This window comes from Pinus tabuliformis, chromosome Q (genome assembly GCF_031772625.1).
Source record: "Pinus tabuliformis cultivar Carrire ecotype Pingquan chromosome Q, CPIR1, whole genome shotgun sequence".
Taxonomy (NCBI): Eukaryota; Viridiplantae; Streptophyta; class Pinopsida; order Pinales; family Pinaceae; genus Pinus; species Pinus tabuliformis.
Window position 1 is genome coordinate 660,242,094 of NC_142296.1, and position 20,833 is coordinate 660,262,926.

Below are 20,833 nucleotides of genomic sequence, written 5' to 3' on the forward strand. Positions count from 1 at the left end.
GCCCACTGATCCTCAGAAGCCCTTTTATTAATGAGGCTTCTATTTTCTTCATATTCCATTATTTTCCTTCAATTTCCTCCTCACATCCAACCTGTGACCTTTCACCTCATTTTTCTCCTAATTTACATTATTTTCATAAATAAATGTGCCAAAATACCTTTTTGCCTCTTTAATGCCTTAGCCATTGCCTTTTCCAATTTCCTTAGCCATAAACAACCAAATGAACACACACTAGGATGTCCTACCCACCATTCAGCTTGGAATATGTGTCCCATCATCTATGGTATTTATATATTTTTACATGGAATTTTCACAAGGGCTGTTACAAAGCCTTTACAACATGACCACCATGCAATCAATAATGCATATCAAAACACTAATCAAATGGTATAAACAAGGATGATCCTATAAATAGGAGTCTTCTTCTGCCTATTCATTTTCAATACATGGTAAGAATATCTAAACTCCTAAAACAAAACCCTAAGCTGGGAATTGAAAATTGATTAGTCACATATCAAAACAACTGGTAAGGAATGCCAGATCTACAAACACATAATTCTGCAACACTCCACCACATTTCTCTCTACTAACTAAAAGAATTAATTACAATGAAACAAGATCAATATTTCTATTATTTAACCATCACTATGAGGTGCATTGTCTAACCATCATAGTGAAGTTCCCTACCTTTCTTTTATCGAATAAGAAAGGACTAGGGTTATTCTAGACGTGGGAAATACTAGTGGTGTGAATCACATGAGAAAATAAACCCTAATCCTAATTCACCTAGTGGATATCACTATCATGTATGGATAACACTGCTTCAAATACAAGACCTAGTATGGTAGACTGAATGCAAGAACTCATGCACCCAACACACTTAGAAAACTACACGATTCATAAAATAGACATTCATGCATGCCCTCTCCTAGATGGGCAATTGTGCTTTCCTAAGTGAAGACAACACGTGCATACATGTGCCTCATCAAATGATCCTACTAAAATACCACACCTTGAGTAGAGGATCTCTTATGGGACCTCTACTAAACAACAACTTGCCTCTGCACAAGCTAGAATGTATTTGTTGAAATATGTTGTTGTTGTTGAAGGAGAACAACTACTAAGAAATACGTAAAATCTAAGACTACCTTCACTCTTGTATCATATTAAAGTAAAAATTTTGTCAAATTGAGTAATGATGCTAAGCAATTTTCTCTTTGTATATTTGGCAAGCCAAAAATGAAAAAGGATAATTGTAACATTTTTTCACCTAATGAAATAAAGAATCTTTTGAATGCCTACTTTGAATTTTTGAGGAACCTGGTTGTCTTCCTCATCTAATGATTACTTTGCACTTTTCATTATATATATATATATATATATATATATATATATATATATATATATATATATATATATTGTTTATAGGTATATGTTCAAAACTATGCGTATAAATGAATTCTTGGTAGAATTTTGGAAATTCGCCACACCTTCTCTTACACCCAAATTGCATGCGCATTCATGTTTGATAAGATTTCCGACTACAACAACAATGAAGTCAAGTTGAAAAATGTGCTTTGGGACGTTGAAATATAGTAGTTGATATTAAATTCCCAGAAATACACATTTAACATATTTCACATTGGTCTTACATGTATGCTTCCTAACCTTATACTAAAAAGAGAAATCAATTCATACTCACTCCAAAACAAAAAAAAGGAAATTATTAGACTTCTTTTCTAGGACAATTACTTTGTTTAAGAGAAATAAAAATGAACATTTTCCATGAACTGTTGCTATTATAGCTAAATCTACTCTAGTTTTTTTCTCTCATGCTCCACAATATTTGTAGGTCATATCCCTAAATAGAACGGATTGTCCACAAGTCCACAAGTTACTATTTTTCCACTGACTTTAATATGTGCAATCTGCTCATTTGATTTTCTCAAATGTAGTCATATTTGAAATAACTATTATAGATACACAATTACTTTAGTGTCAAAATTCATCCCCTATCATTTTTACATGTCCTTTCCAAAGTTCTCTTTATTTGACCCATTGCAAATGTTTATAAATTGATAAAAACTATCTATTTATTCTTGACTCCTTATTATACATCAATCATGTTGCGATAGTCTAGACTAGATATATTCAACCATCATTGGAATGGGTTGTGCATAACTACACAGTGCATAGTCCTTGATCTCAAATATCCAATATTTTGGATGTGGCTGTTCCCTGTGACTTGGAGATGATTCAAAAACTCAGAAGTAAAAAGAAAATTCAAGATATAAATAGAATAAAATGACAATATAAAGAGAACCCAATGATTTTAAAATGGAGTTGCAACATATTCTTTGGAAACTTTAACTAAGAAAAAACATTTATGTTCATTCCCAGATGAAACCATCTTAATCTCAAATGAAACACAACAGATTATAATTTGTTATTTTGTAATGGAGAAACTTTATTTCAAACAACATACAAAAATAGAATGTTAGGGGGTTTCATATGCTATTGTCACACTTTTTGATATTTTTCTTGTGAGTTAAATGTGACTTGAAACATAATTTTCACTGTTCAATGGTTTGGCATCATGACAAGTGTGCCAATGTACAATAGCACAACCCGATCACTTAAGAAAAATGAAAAGTTTAGCGTTTTAAAATGGAAAACCTCAACTACAAATGACCTACCCACACACAGAACAATAGATAATTTGATAGTCCACTAGAAGCATAATGTTAATACATAAATGTGCAAGGCAACCAAAAAATGGTTGGCTTCGAAACAATATTATGCACTCAAGAATGGTTAAGTGTGTTTATTTAAAATACCAAAATGTAGGAGCACACTAATGAATTTTTTTTAGAAAATACAAGTTCAACTCTAGTCTTCTTGTAAATTTTATAGATAGTAGGTACAACTACGTTCTTCTATATTTACAAATTGCATTTCCCTTTTGAACCGCTAGAGATTGTTCACAGGAAGATGGAATTTCCAACAAATGCATTACAGAGCAGATTGTTTTTGTAGTCTCATTAAATAAGACAACACAAAACAGTGATATATATATATATATGTATATATATATATATATATATATATATATATATATATATATATATATATATATATATATATATATATATATATATATATATATATATATATATATATATATATATATATATATATATATATATATATATATATATATATATATATACATATATATATATATATATATATATATATATCTATATATATATATATATACATATATATATATATATATATATATATATATATATATAATTGTTTTGTGTTGTCTTATTTAATGAGACTATGTAAACAATCTACTCTGTAATGTTGGTTGGAAAGTCCATCTTCATGTGAACAATCTCTCGCAGTTCAAAAGGGAATTCAATTTGCTAGTTATATATATATATATATCTCATATAAATATATATACACAAGTAATTCATTTAGTGCTATACAGTGTAATTATTCATTCACTAGAAAATTGCACAACTTGACAACACTACACTGATAATAACACTCAGACTTGGCTTTGTCAAAACTATGTCAGAAGCACTTATTGTTGTATCAGTTGCATCGACAACAACAATTCTTGTGTTTGCCTTCTTTAGTGTAGATGCATCATTAACATCATCACCAGTCGTTCCACATATGTTCTTTCTAGCCTCCAATAGATTAAAAATATTGTACTGATGCTCTGCAATGACCAGTCAAAATCAAGAAGGCCATGGAATCAAACACTAATTAAAGAAATGAAAAAATAAAAGTATTTGAGATAAACATTTCCACTTGCAAAAAAATAGCTATAATATAAACCATTAGGCTTAAAGTTCCATAACTAAGAGAGGAGGTAATGGGAAAATATAAATAATTGAGAGGGACTCCCAAGAAAAAACATAGAAGTAAAAAATAATTGTTGCTAACTAGGGTAAATACCATCAAAACCGTTATCCTTCTCTATCAGTTCATCAATTGGAAAAGCTACAATTGATTCTTCTTTGTCCTGTCCTGACCTAGTAAAGAAGATGATGAACACATGTTTGTACCTATGCCTAGTTGGTGACCTGTCTCCTTGGAAATATATAATTGATCTCCTCATGAACATTTGAGATTGTGTCTTATAGGACATGGGCCAAATCGATCTTAAGGCTATTTTGAAGATTGCATCATTGTGGCATAATATTAAACATATGTTATTTGATAAACATTTGGCATTAGACAAATATATCTATGATTGATACAATCAGATAAATTATCTAATGGTTTCCCATACAAAACTTGGAGAAGTTAATAGAAAACTCAATCCTATGTCCATCTTCCTAGAGATCAGAGGTCCAAAAAGTGAGATTATCCCTCAAGAGAAGCATGATTAAAGTGCTATCTTTGTATGACTCTTCACTCAAGGTGTCAAGTTCTGCAATAGCTTCATCAAAAGCTTAGTTGGACAGATTCCAAGCCCCACAACACACATAATATATATGAAAAATAGTCATAACAAATTTGGCATCTACTCACTTCTAAAGCTTTCTAAATGCACTAGGCTACTTTAGCATACTTTGTATATCAGTGAAAAGAGGGAAACATGCATACCTTTAAGGTGAATTTATTATTTCATAGTAGAAAATAGAGAAGTTCAAGGCCAATCCAAGCCTGATTGGATGTGTTGGTGCTAAATCTGACTCTGCAATACTTGAAGTAGTATGCAATAATACATTGTAAATTGTAATAAATGACTTATCTCACCAAACTCGTTGAACCTAAGTACTTTAATCGAAAGGACCATCAATATTATAACAAGGAAACAAAAGACTTATCAACAAGGACAACTACACTATTTTTCACCCAAAATACTGATGCACACATACGAGTAACAAACACAATAATGTGGCTAAATTGTAAATAAACTAATAGAGTAGATTGAAATTTGAAACCTGAAATAGGAACAATATTAATTTTATATGAAGGACTTATACTAGCTGAAAAGGCCATGAATAGTATAGCAAGGCCGCAAAATACTTCTCAAGAAGGATAATAAGATTGGCTTTCATTAAGTCTATAGGATATATTCTAAGTTCTATGTATGCACCTTTAGGGAAACCTGTGAGAGTGACTTTATTTTCTATTTCATATAACCCTCAGGGAATAGTGAAAAAGGAAATTCAAAAATCAGAAAACTAGAAATACACTGCAACACCATCTAAGCCAGATTAGTCAACCCAAGAAATCATTGGAAGAAAATAACAGAGATCCAACCCATTAGCCATCATATTTACCTGGGTATAATATAATCTTCAAGAATACCCACTGTGTTAGTTTAACTCTTTTAAATATCTAGTAAAGGCATAATCATAACCAATGAAAATCATTGCATTCCAACTACCACCATTCACAAAGGACTAATGGAGCTTCAAGAAAATTAAAAGACAGTTGCCACATGCTTCTTAACTAGATATCCATTTTCCTTATAAAGTAAAAGAATCACACCTTTCAGTTTTCTCATGTTTTGTAGAATCTCCCTAGGAACAGATCAATAAAAAGGTCTCCAATAGTGAGCATGCAATTCACACTCTTCTAATGATGGGAATTCTTCTAATTATGGTGCATCAAGTGAATTAAAAGAGTATTGTCGCATGCTTCTTACCCCATATATCAACTTGTTTTAGAAGGGGAACAAAATCCCACTTATCAATTTTCACATGTTGCATAGAAATTCCTGAGGATTCTCCAATAGTTAGTATGCAATTCACAGTCTCTGGCATAAATAAAATATGGTGAAAATTTTGAACTTCAGCCAACTTTCCGTTGGCAGAGAAATTAATGACTACATATCAATAAGTAATCTAAGAAAAGCAATTTCTGGGACCTAAATCATGCCTTCCACTGGAAATCCCCAAAACAAATTGAGCTTAGTGGAGAAATAGACAATTCCATGGATCTACAATTTCAATTCAAATTCTCAGAAAGCCTCCATAACAATCAACTTCACCACAGGATGCACCCTTTGGAAAATGAAATCCTACCCTTTGGAAAACGAAATCCTGTTTGTTAAGTCGATCACTTTAAAATTTAAACATTTCCCTATCTTTCAGTTACACTATTAAACCCTTCAATAGTTAAAAATTATAATACATCAAATTTTAAACCGGTAAGATTTCAATGACTGATTGGTGGCTTATTTTCTCTCATTTCCTATTTTGAATTCATCCAGATAATGGTAGTAGTGTCCTTTCGTGTGTAACAACAAAAAACCATCATCCATAACCCCTAAAATGAGAAAACCCAAAAGATTAATATCCACGTTGCACAAAGCTTTGAGAGGTCAATATAAGAAAATTTATATTTTATAGTAAGAAACAATGGATTCGCCAATACTGGAGGAAGGAATGAGGTGTTCGTCAATGATGGTCATAATATCATGGAAAATATTAGAATGCCCTACTCCAACTTTTTGTCTATACTCTTTGATACGCTTCATGTTGTGATCATTTCCCTTCGCTTCCTCCTTCTACTCAATAGAAGAAATTATTCTCCATGACGCTTGTCGAGCCCCAATCACATTTTTGTACCCAATAGAGAGCATATTCCTTTCTTCTACATCTAAATCCATGTCCATCTTTGCCACCCTCTTCATGGCTTCAACCATTTCTACACAAAGTAAACAATATACACATACATAACATCATAGCTCTATCCTAACGCAACAACTTCATTTTTCCTCTACTAGGATTTTTTCCAAGGGATACCTAGAACTGAATATAAATCACAGTGAATACCAAAAACAAGAAGAGGATTTCAACCATTACATATCTATTAAGATAAAACATTTTTGGTAAACTGTTGCATGTTTGCATTTTTGAGAGAAACATTTCATGTTAAAAGCTACTACATTTTTGTAAAAGAATATGAAGCTTTCTTCCAATTTTAAGCAGGTCATTCCTAGAGGTCAAGCCTAACTCCAAGGACCCACTTTTGAATTATGGTTGGGGATGTTTTCCAAGTGATTTTTTTACGAATGACAAATCACCAGGGTCCATCAGTTCACTTCTGTCTGAATTTGAGATCAGAGAGGATCTGAAGTTGAACCTAAAACCCATTAGATTACAAACATATGAATGTTTCCTCTGTTTTTCCAATAGAACATAGATTCCATGCACTCTCACTCAAAAGAACAAAGGTTGTGGGAGATTGCAAATGGAGGTTGTGCTCTCACCCAACAGAGGTTGCAAATAGTGGTTGTGGAAGGTTGCGAAAAAAGTTTGTGAAAGGTTGTGAATATAGGTTGCAGAGGTTCTGAATAAGGGTTTCACTCTCTCCCACAGGCCTCGATACTCTACCTATTTTTGGCCTCCCGCTTGGCCAATATTTGATATAAAAAATATCTTATAATATATATAATTTTATATAAAATATAAAACCCCTCTTAACCTTTATTATATAGTCAATATATTGTTTTAGTTTATTCTTATTTTTTATACCCCAATATGAACACAACGTGATATGGTATTGCTTTGTCACTAAAGCCCCCATAGTGAGAGAGAGTGAGAGAGAGCTTTTTGTATGTGTAATAAAATGGTGGTGAGAGAGACTGAGAGAGCTCATATAGAGAGTTTTTGTATGTGTAATAAAATGGTGTAATAAATTTAGTGTCAAGGGCTTTTCCTAAACCTTAGGTGGATGATTTTTGGAATCATAAAGCTACCAAGTTGACTATCAACAAGTATGTATAGAAGTGGCTATTTTGATCAAGAACCAAGGACAATTTTTTTATGAAAGGACCAAGGACCTAATTTCTTAAATTAAGAACTAAGGTCCTTATTATTATATCAAAGACCGAGGACTTTTACTGTTACATAAAAAACCATAGACCTTATTGTTACTTTATAATAAGACGTGGATATGAACCTTCTTTATCTTGAAACCATGGGGAACACTTTTCACATATATATTGAAAGGTCTTATGTGCATGTTGACATTAAGCATCATGGTCCAATATTCTAATTTGTGCAAAACATATCCAATTAAACACCCACAAGCTACCATATAAATCATCAAAGGGCTTAACACATTATGCATATGGTATTTTCCAATACTTTACCAGATATTAACAAATCAGAAGAAGTCAATAACCATAGTTTCATGTTGAGAAAGATCTTCAATTGAAACAATCACCTCAACTCAATGCATAGGGTTTTATAGCCACATATAATTTTCATATTAATTACAGGTTTGAAATATTCATGTTGTCTTTACTGTAACTAGCATTCCAAGCTACTATTTCTATCCCTATTCGGTCCACCGAAAGGATTCACTGCATTATCCAAATTCAAATGAAGATTCTTGTAATTAATATGACTCTTGTAATATATGTGTGTGTGTGCGTGAACTTTGGAACACAAAGTAGTGATCAATATATAAGTCCTATAACTCATGTTTTCTTTCAATATAAATAATAATATAAATTTGTGTGTGAATTCCTTTGAGTTTTGTTATTATGATATGATGTGTTGTTATGGATGAGTTCGGGACTAAAATCAAGCCTGTGCCAACTATATAACAATGTGAACACACAAGCCAACATTGGGGAGGGACCCACTAAAATGGCAGTACTATGTCATTTGTTTTTTCTTTTTATTCTATAAGTAGATTAATAGTTTGGTTATGTTCACAATAGATTTCATGTGTTTACATGTTTTTATATTCAACTGATCTTAATTCAATTTATTATATATATTTTTATAAAAATAGTCATATTAGTAATCAATGTGTCATTTTATGTTATTTTCTTTGAGTTCATAGATTAGTAATTATTTGACATTGGGTTGATTTGGGGACGAGACGTGTAGTTAACCATTGCAATGACATCCTTCTCTAAAGAAGATGTTACAGAATAAGGTGTTAAAATTTCTAGGATTTTTGTTCACCTGGTGACACAAAGATAGCCACCCTCGAATGAGACCTAGGTGCATGAGACACCATTTTAGCCAAGTAGTAGGCTATCCTTAAGCCAATTCTTCCATCTAATTCCATGTCCCCATAAGTTTTTCTTAATTAGGTCACTAAGAAGAAGGTGAGGAGCTTTCGTCTTATGTATATTACATGAAGTGTCTCACAAGATTTCCAACCCCAAGTTTACAAATTAAATGCATTGTGTAGCTTAAATCCCTATTCACATAAGAAACATATGAAAACACCATCGAAATCAAGATTTTCAAATTATAGAAAGACCAATGTAATGTAATAATAAAGCAACTAATGAAACAAATAACATAATGTGAAATAAATAATTGATTAACTTGTCAAACTATAAAAGGTCTTTTGGAGTGGAATAATAAATGCAAATAATGAGATAAAGGAAAAAAACTAATCACCTACCCTAAATAATTCATAAAACAAGCACACGGTGTGAATTACAAAGGGTTGTGAGTAGCACAGGCTTTGAAAACAATGGCCACCAAGCGTGTAATGAAGGAGCTTCAGGATTTACCGAAGAATCTGCCGTCATTCTGTAGCAGCCTTGGACCCGTAGGAGATGATATATGTCACTGGCAGGCACATATTATGGGGCCAGCTGACACCCCATTTACTGGGGGAATTTTTAGGATAGACATCGAGATCCCTCGAGATTACCCGTTCAAGCCTCCCAAAGTTACTTTCCGGACAAAAGTTTATCATCCAAACATTAACTCTAACGGCAACGTCTGTCTTGAGGTTTTTGAAGGAGAAATGGTGCCCTGCACACACAATTTCCGAGGTATTGTTGTCACTATTCACGAAGTCATTTTCAAATATAATTTTCTTAAAATCATAAAATTCAATTTTTATAAAATCTTTGTGTGTAACCTCATACAGATTTAGCATTGCTTAATAATAAACACTTATACAAATGACTACATTGGTTCCTTGATTAAAAAATAATTATACCAGTGGTGGAAGACATTGAGACTAGTTATAACATTATATCAAACATTGAAAATATCTATCTATTTTACTAGTTTATAATAATATCCGAAGATATATAATTTTGAGAATTTGATTTGGGTAATTTTTTTTCAATATTTAAATACAATTATTTACATAATTAAATATACAAACTAAATGATATATAAATTCATACTATACTAACACAATATGAATTAATATACACTATAAATTCATAATATGAATTATTATACACTATAAATTCATAAGACACACAATATAAGCAGGAGCACAGAACAATTGTTTGAATTGTATTAAGAACCAAAGTTTTCAATTTTCAATCCAAATATATAATACAAAAGGATAAACATGTCCAAATTGTTACTCACTAAATTTATAGAAATTACGATCACACCTTTAGTTTGACCCATCTAATTCACCGCAACAACTTGTATTCCAACTTTTCATAACTTGCAACATATACAACGTTGTTTTTTCTTCCAAGAAACTCATATGTCAAACCGTTCTATAAATACCCAGTAATGAACAAGAAACTCATATGTCAAACCGTTCGATAAATACCCAGTAATGAACATGGAATAATTAATATATATATATATATATATATATACACACACAAATACACAAGTGTTCATAATCTACGGAATTAAACTTTCTTTCTAGAAACAATCACACCTATTCTAAGATACAACAAACCCTTAACATATCTTAAATTTGTGAAATATTTTTTTTAATATCTTAAACAAAAAGTTTAATATTGAATCACATCATTTTAATAATTTAATTTAAATATATATAATATTTAATTAAAATAAAAATAAGATTAAAGAAATATATTTTATAATTGAAAACTTTGAAACATCTATTAAAATATACTAAATTTTTTAAATCATACACAAATTTGTAAACTGAAAAGCTAATTATAAAAAAGTTACACTTATGCGACAAACATCTCCCTTGGGTTTTTTTGACTTAATAAGAAAAATAAAAAATTATATATATATGTTAATATTTAAAAGGAAAAACAAATATATATCTATTTCAAAGACAAATGTAGTTAATACTAAAAGAAATTAAATCTTTCCCAGCTTAATTTTTTTTGGCATTTAATATAAAAGAATATATTTTTGTCATTTTATATATATATATAAAGCTGTAGTCTAACAATTATGCTCTTTTGACCTGAAAGTTATGGAGATTTAGGCCATATTTTGAAAAAATCCTGTAGGGATTTTGTAAATCCATGTAAAAGCTGTCAAGTTTCATAATTTTAGGTGCTTCAGTTGTTTTTGATGGTGCTAAATCCATTTCCACCATCCAAAATATGATTCAAACACTGCATCTACAAGATTTTTTGAATTTTTTTTAGCTTCCAACCACTTTTTGCCATCCTAACAATTCCTCCGCCTCAATTCCTCCACCTCCATAAACAACTCCTATTATTAAAAATTTATATCCTTTATTAATCTATAAATACTCTTTAAATCATCATCCCATTCTTTAATTTCATTTGACTTTTTACGTATCATAACTAATCCATAATACCCCGTGAACAGTTATCCCATTCTTTAATCTCATATAACTTTTAATCTCATCTAACTTTTGACTTCAGATTTGTGAATGATACTGATAGTATTGAATCACCTTTTCCAATATTAGACTTGATACATAAACTCGGAGAACTTCATGCGATATTTGATGGTCACCTAACAATTCTATCATATTTTTTTATGAACTTTGACATCATTGCAACATTTTTATCTACGTGAAAAATCTGTCCATCTTCATGCGATATTTGATGGTCACCTAACAATTCTATCATATTTTTTTATGAACTTTGACATCATTGCAACATTTTTATCTACGTGAAAAATCTGTCCATCTCAAGTCTTAATGCCACTCTGATCGCCATATCGTTGTCCCATTGAAATGTTTGTTTTCGAAATCAGATTCCAAAGTTGAGTTAGAGATAAATGTGGAATGCGTGAGACATTGATATCTCACATACATAAGAAATAGAGTTTTAACTTTTCTGAAAAGGCGAGAATATTATGCCTATATAAAAATTGCGAGATTGTTATAAAAAAAAAATTATATAAAATAATAATTTTTTAATATTAAAATTTAAAAAAATAATTTGAGCAAAATATATATAAATCATGGGTTTTACTTTAAAATATCTTAATATTTTAATCAAGACCAAAAAAATAATTACTAATGCAATGCTTTTGATATTTTTTCATAACAATAATATTTTTAACTTTAATTTTAACCCTATTTAACATTTTTTATAATAAACCATTTTTCATTTTACATGATAGATAAAATAAAATAATAATTATATATTATCTTTAATTCCTTTACTCTAAGTCATATCGATTGGAATAAATATTTCAATTTCTTTATTTTTAGTAATATTCATTAAAATAAATATTTTAATAACTTGTATAGAAATTTATTTATCCCCACACATCCCCATCCCTATGACACTAAAGACTCGTTTTAAATTCTTTTATATTATTAGTTTAGTAATTTACATGGAAACCTATTCATCCTCACACATCCATATGACATTGAAGGCTAGTTCAAAATACCTTCATATCAAGAGTAGTCCCATAAAAATATATAAACACTAATTTTTTTTTAAAGCTTATTTATATTGAGCATTTTTATCTCTCTTGCTCCATTGGCTGGGTTCCATTACATTGCTCCCTTGATTGGTTGAGCACTATTATAAATTATTTACATTGTTCTAAACTTCAAACATATTTTGGTATTTTCTTATATTCATGAAAAATAAAATTTGTATTTATATTAATCAATAATTATATTTATTTCTTAATTTTTAATTTCAAAATAAATTTGTTATTTAAATTTCAATATAAATTATAAATTATTCAGGATGACATTAATATCCACTTCTATTTGTATATAAAATTTATTTTTTTCTTAGAATCTCCTTCCATCTTTAAAATAAAATTGTAAAATTAGTCATGCTTTTTAGTATAAATTATCCAACATGTTTATCTTTCATAAAACAACTCACTATAAAGAACCCTTATGCACGCAACATTTTCATATGTATGAACCACATGAAATCAATTGCTAGTGAAAATTTTGCTATTAGCAAAAGTATTCTTAATGTAAATTTAAGAAAATGATTATATTTTAGTTTTAATGGAAATTTTAAATGATTATTGCTATTAGTTTTATCATTTATAATATTGCAAAGCTAATAAAAAATTGTAGAAGGATATGCTCAACATCTTAGCTAAGCCCAAAGTATATGGTTGGGATCATGCTCTATCCACAAATAACAACCCACCATCTATGTCATCTATGGTAGCTATCTAATGTGATAATGGGTAGATATTATATCCACCATCAATAGATATTTAAAGCATAACTTCACTCATGAAGCATTACTTCTTTTATTGACACCAGGACTTCTATGATGTGTTTGTCTATCAAAACACAATATAGTGAGTGTGGTCCCATGACATAATTTATGACCTTAACTCAATACACCATATAAATTTTATGTTCAACTCAATCACTAATTACATAGAAAACTTATCATGATTTATATTTCAATCATAAAATCCAAATGTCTCAAATTGGGGTTGGCATGAACTCCAAGATGTATATACATTTTTTATTTTTAAAATTGTGTTTGCATGGGAGTTTCCTTGAGTGGCTAAAATAACTTTTTATTTCCTACTCGTCCAAAATTTATAATATGTTTAACTTGGCTGCACTTTCGTATAAATGGCCTACATTATAGAAAGAGAGATTTGCCTACATACAGAAAGAGAGATTTTTTTTTTGTACTAACCAAAAATATTCAACATAAATATATTAGATTTTGGTTCCAATGTAGGTCCTTCATTATTAGATTTCTATCATTGTTATTGCTTTCATTATTTATAATATTATAGATTTTAATAAAAATTCAACAACTATAAATGTAGTCCATGGCAAGTGCCAATGAGGCATGCTAGCTAGGGCCTTCATGATATGGTGCAAAGGTTTGGTTCTTTCCAAAAAAATATTTCATCTCCCCACATCCACATTGACACCAGCTTGAAAGAAGCTAGATTATCCCTAATACAACAATATCTAATACATAAAACTTGGTACCTCTCTCATTGATGTGATAATGGATGGATATTTTATCCAAGATCCCTTTCATTATGTATTTTTCCAACCTATTATAATAAATTTTCTTTAACTCTTTTCAAATCCTTTACAAATTGTTCGCAAGTGCCATTTTTTTTAGGATCATACCTCAACTAACTTACCTTCATTAAACCCTAAAACTCATCCTTTATTAGCATATGATAAATTTTTAATGTCCCGCCACTTGCTCGGCAACACTACCACATCTACAACACCTTAATTACACAATTTCTCCATGGAGAAAACCTAGCTTGATTGTTGTGGCAGAACTGGGTTTTCTATAATGCAAGTGGAAACACTCAAAATATCAAAATGGATAAATTAGAATCATAATTCAAATGTTGCACAACAAAAATAGCCATTGATTTACATTATTCAAATAAGTTAACGTGAGGACTAATTAGGGTTTACAACAATGCAAAAATAAATGTGAAATGCACCATCATGCATAAGTAATTAACATATACAATAAACAAGTTATATAATTGAAACACATAGTGTAATTATTGATATTGTAAAATCTTTCACACAAACCCTAAATCTAGGGTTTTAATAGAAAAATAATATAAAAATATGATACATACGATGGAATACTTATCTAGCTAAACTAACTGACTGGTTACGGGCTATCAACGTTCCGCCCCAACATAGAATGTGTGGTCCATGTATTTCAACCACGGGTCATCCACGAGTCGGGGTTGCAACTCCAGAGGCAACGGTAACTAATGATAATCATATCTCCATGGTTAAGGTGCCAACCCAACAATCATGTTGCTCCAGAGATCTAGGCACACTCTAGGCTAATTGCCAAGTTTTCAACCTAATAAACATTATTCTCGTCAAATCCAAGCATTCTACAGGTTATTATTTCCAAGGTGCCACCTAACAACCATGATGATCCAAGGCTGTAGGCACCCTCTAGACCATGAACCAAAAAAACTCCTAGCTAGTCCAGAACCCAAGCTCAAGGATCACTAAATGGTTGCTCGGTATTGAAGTCTAATCACTAGCATCATAATCATCATCATTATAATCATTATCATTATAATTGTCATCAGGCATGTAGGAAATGTATATATATAGATATATAGCCCATAATTGCATGTCCTCTCTAACATGTGGCAAGCCCTGAAGCCAAATGGGCCCTAGGTGTCCACATCACCAACACTTGTCAACCAACATTGTTACCCCTTGTCCATGGAGTCGCACGCCCCCTATACTATTACCATGGAGTGGGATCCACATCCAACCTATTTTATATTATCTTATTATAAGGATATGTACATCAATTATAGTTTATTTACAATCTTGTCCCTTTGTCCACATAACCAAAACTAACATATATGATTAGGAGTGATGGCCCTAAAATATAAGACATAAATACATAGGAACAAAGGCCCGCAAAATGTTCCTCGCTGACCAACCTAATATCAAGGCACAAATTTTTACATCATAGACTAAAGGAGCATTGCATTCCTACCCCTCCCCCATTTTATGTACTGTCCTCAATGTTGCATATATGCATGCATATATAGTGCATCAATAAAAAATGATGAAGGTATTCTTATCTCATCACATATTATTTCTCCCAATCAGCCTCAGTAGGACCAAGTAAGGTGCATTTTACCTTTACCAATCCTATGCATCAGTTTCAAAGCACCTATTGTCACATATATATATATATATATATATATATATATATATATATATATATATATATATATATATATATATATATATTGGGATGTACTTGGAAATTACACTGCAGTTCCACTTGGATCATATGCCAATCAATCACATGATTACTAGCAAGAATATAATTTTTAATCAAAGATACATGGGATACATCATCAACATGCATGGATGTAGGAAAAGAAAGTTTGTAGGCAATTGGACCAATCCTCTCCAGGATCTCAAAAGTTCCATAATAACGTGATGCTAATTTGGCATAGTTTCCCAGTTTTAATGAGCTCTTTTGTGGCCTAAATTTTAAAAGCACATGATCTCCAACTTTAAGTTCTTTGTGAACTCTATGCATATCTACATAAATTTTATGCCTATATTGGGAAGCTTAAGATTTTCCTAATTTCTCAACTTTTTCTTCTATTTCTCTAAGCAATTCTAGACCAACCATGACTTTGTCCACTAGATTGCTCTAGCTCCAAGGAGTATGAAATGTCCTACCATTTTATTCTTCAAACAAACTCATTTTGTTTTGGGAAGGATGGTTTTATGCCCATGGTATTTTGTAGGTCTGATCAAGGGAACTATGGTTATGTTCTAATCCAGGGTTATGGATTGGGTTTTATGAATGCGTCAACATGTATATATATGTATTGTAATATTGAAAGGAATATAATGAAAAATCAATCTGGTAGTCCCGATTTTTTGGACCTAGGGGAAATCTCTGTGTATATTTATTTTATGTTCTCGCCATTGTACATTTTTCTATTTTAAGAATTTGTTTGCATGTAATTTTTGTACATGGTTAAAACCTACATTTTGAATGAATCGTGATGTTTGTTATTATATGAATACTCCACCACATGTAGGTAGTCCTCCCATTTGGATGATTTATCCATGATATAAATTTGTAACATGTATTTAATCACTTGATTAACAAAGTTTGTCTATCCATTTGAATGAGGGTGATAAACAATACTAAAATTAAAATTAGTACCCAACCCTTTAAATAATCCCATCCAAAAGTTAGATGTGAACTTTGGATATCTATCTGAAATAATTTCCCTAGGAAAACCATGTAGCCTGCAAATCTCTCTCGTAAAAATATCAACTATATTAGCTTCTTTATGCATCACTTTTACTGGTATAAAATGATCATATTTGGTAAGTTTTTCAACCACAACCATAATCACATCATGCCCTTTAGATGTCTTGGGAAACTTAGTAGTAAAATCCATTTACACAACATCCCACTTTCACTTGGGAATGGGTATGGGTTGTAACAAGACTACTAGATGCTTGTGTTCAAACTTAACTCTTTGAAATTCCAAACAACTAGCTATGTAATTTGGTGCATCTTTCTTTAATTTAGGAAAAAAATACTATTTCTTAACCACCGTAATAGTATATCGATATTTAGGATGTCCTACAGAAGGTACCCAATGCATCTCCTTCAAAATTAACTCTTTCACTTCTTGCACATTTGGAACATACCTACGTCCTTTATAAAGAATAAATTCATCTTATTCGAGCTCACAATCTAGATATTTGGAATCTTTTTATCCTGTTGTAAACTTTTATTGATGGCCAAATATTGTTGATCCAATTCAATAGATTCTTTAACTTTAGATATTATATATGTCTTACATGGACTTATTGTTGAAGATGCATAAAATCCACTCTTCGGCTAAGATCATCTACTACTTTGTTCTCCATTCCTTTAATGTACTTAATCTCAAAATTGTAATTGGCTAACAATTCAAGCCACCTAATCTATCAAGATTTCAAACTCAACTGCACAAACAAGTTCCTCAATTCATAATGATTTGTTTGTAATTCAAAATTCTAGACCATAAGATAATGTCTCCACATCATAAGAGCATCAATGATAATTTCCAGTTTCAAGTCATGTGTAGTATATTTTTTCTCCCGGTCTTTCAACTTCCTAGACTCGTAACATACCACATGTACATTTTGCACGAGAAATCTACCTAAACCCTTTGGGAATGCATTAGTGCATACCACAAAATCCTTATTTGGAACCACTATCTTCAGTACTAGATTGCTTCTTAATAGAGCTTTCAATACTGAAAGGCTTCCTCACACTTAGAGGTCCAGTCAAATTTAACACCTTTCATTTGTAATGAAGTGATGGGATGGGAAATCTTAGAAAATCCTTCAATGAACCTTCTGTAATAACTAGCTATGCCCATAAAAGATCTAACTTATGCAACATTCTTCGGCATTGGCCATTCTTTGATGACCTTAGTTTATGTATAAATTCCTTCTGTGAACAAAAGAAATCTCTCTAGACCTAGTGGCTTGATCTATAAACAATCGAGACAAAAATTATATGCTCTCCTTAGAGAATTTTGAAATATGGAAGAAAGAATTACTTGGGAACCAATGTAAACTCTATTTTTCTCCATGATTTCAAGCTTTAACTCTAGCTCCAAATGTTAAAATTGGAACATGCATATCATCCAAAACAAGCAAGTGAACCAAAACATACAAATAGCATATACAAAAATATCTAAACACGAAGCCAAGGATTCATTGTTATACACATGCATAAATGAGACACAATGTATAGGAAAACAAGGGATTTTTGTATTAATAAAATTAGGATAATATTACAACCCTTGTAGGCCTTGACCTTGTATATCTCTCATAGCTATCTTATCCTTCCTTTGCCACAATATCAAGCCTTCAATCATACCTCAAGCATATGTATGGATTATGGACCTCTAAACACAAATGAGAAACATGAGGGCATAACTAAGAGTCTCCAAAAGCCATCCCAGACTCTATGGGAGGCAGTGATTTTATTGGGTAAATGAGGTGGTTTTGGATTTACCATTATACAGATTAGATCCACATTAGAGGGAGGTAAGTTCTAGGAGATAATGATTCGTAAACTCCCATGAATATTCCAATTGGAAGTTCGTCACAACAGATCTAATAATATTATATTAAAACTCTGAAAATTATACACTATTACAATTTATTAAAATTTAAGATTTATGGTTTTAATTGTAATTAGTGCTTGCATGCAAATGGAAACTATGTAGAAAAGTAGATAATGAAAAAATAAGCACACACACAAAAAATACACAAGTTGCTCTTTGGGAAACCCTTTTAGGAGAAAATCCAGCTAGAAGATGAGGCCACTTCACTCTCTTTCTTTGTCTGGAAATATGGATATAGATACAAAGAAGTAATGCATGTGGCCTGTGGGCTACTACAGTGCATATATCCTTTCTATGTACTCTATCTGATATCTCTCATGTCTATCATTTCTTAGCTATGGAACAAAATTCTCTCGAAAGAATGGAATGCCTCTTCCTCCTAGTGGTCTATTTATAACGTAGCTTGATAGCTTACTAGTGGTTAATTTTGACTACATCAACTCTTAACTAGAGTTACAATATAGACTCTTCTAGGGTATTTTACATCACAAACATGTGGCTAGTCCTTTTTCCATAAATAATGGGGGCTGATGTGGCATGCTCCTGAACTATAAGTGTGAAAACAAGAAGATCAACTTCTGAGTGGCATAAATTTTGCATACAAACTCCGAACACACTTGCGTCGTTTGGAAAGGTATTTGTGTAGAATAGCATGAAAATTTGTGTGGCAAGGTGACAAATTTTCATCCCAAAGAAACATCGTTTGATGCCTCAAAACACTCCTAGAAGCTTTCAGACCTCATTTTGCCAAACTGGGTCCCGCTGGTAAAAACAGTCCCCTGAGCTAATTCCTCCACTTTTTCGACTCCAAATCCATCGAGACAAATGAAAAACAATATAATTATCCAATTCAGATCTAATAAGAGATAATACCTCAATATTTTTAGTTCGAGATCTGATCCAATAGTAAATGGTTAAAACCACTTCCGAAGCTTCTAGAAAGAGAAACTTCAAAATTATTTTTTATAGTTTAATCAGTTCCCACTATCATTGCAATTTTTGGGAAAACAACCTGCACTGTCTAGCGTAGTTTATATATGTACAACATGTGCCAATGTAGTTTGTCTCAAAGGCAAGTTCGATCCACAAAATTAGGGTTTTTAGCCAATGTATTCTAAGATTCTTGTAATTTTTGGAAAGGGAATGCTTTTGGATTTATAGGGGATGATTAGAAAGTGTCAATGGATGACGATAGATCCAGGTTCAGGGTCATTTGATTGGATGCAAGGTCATTTGATTGGATGCAAGGAAATGACCTGTAACAGACCTTAATTTTTTTGTGATAACCCGTGACTTGAAGCTTTTATTGTGAATTTGTATAAATTGTTAAGTATGATTATGTTCTTAAATTAAAAGACTTATTTGAAAATACTTTATCAGTATAATAAACTAATAATGGATGAATGTAAATATTGTATTTATTTTACTTTTTATAAGAACAAAGAGTCTGGAATTAATACAAAAGTTGCATCTAGCTAAATGAGATAAAGGTTGCAAATTGGTGTTGGTTATTAATTACTCATTCATTAAGTTCTAGGAATATACTTTGAATGATTGGATTAATTATGAATTATGGATATGATTGATCCATAACTTCCCAAAAAGATAGGATGTTGTCTTTGGACATGGGAAGTAGAACTCAATAAATGGGCTAGTAACTACTTGCCACCTCGCTTGGGGGATGTAGGTGGAAGGAATTACTAACTACAAAATTATTGGTAAAGGGTAACTTACTTGTTATCTTCTTGCTGGGTTAGATAGTACAAATGAAAAAATCTATGGAAGAGAAAGAAAAAGGGAAACAAAGAGGAAAGTGATTAATTTGTTGACCTATGCTCAGAGGGGGATGCTTTAGAGAACGCAATATCATTGGTTGGGTGGAGTTGGTGAGCTCAAGTTAGTACCCTTAAACCTTTACTATATGGATGAATTCTTAATGATGAAATTTTTTATGATACCATGTTGCCTATTGACATGTATTATGTTTGTTACGTTATCTGTGCACAAAGATTTAGTAGTGG

General features: G+C 31.3%; 1 pseudogene; it reads right to left on the reverse strand.

Moving 5' to 3' along the window:
* Positions 1 to 4,361: 4,361 nt before the first annotated feature.
* Positions 4,362 to 6,685, reverse strand: LOC149221259 (14-3-3-like protein D; annotated as a pseudogene).
* Between the last annotated feature and the right edge of the window lie 14,148 nt (positions 6,686 to 20,833).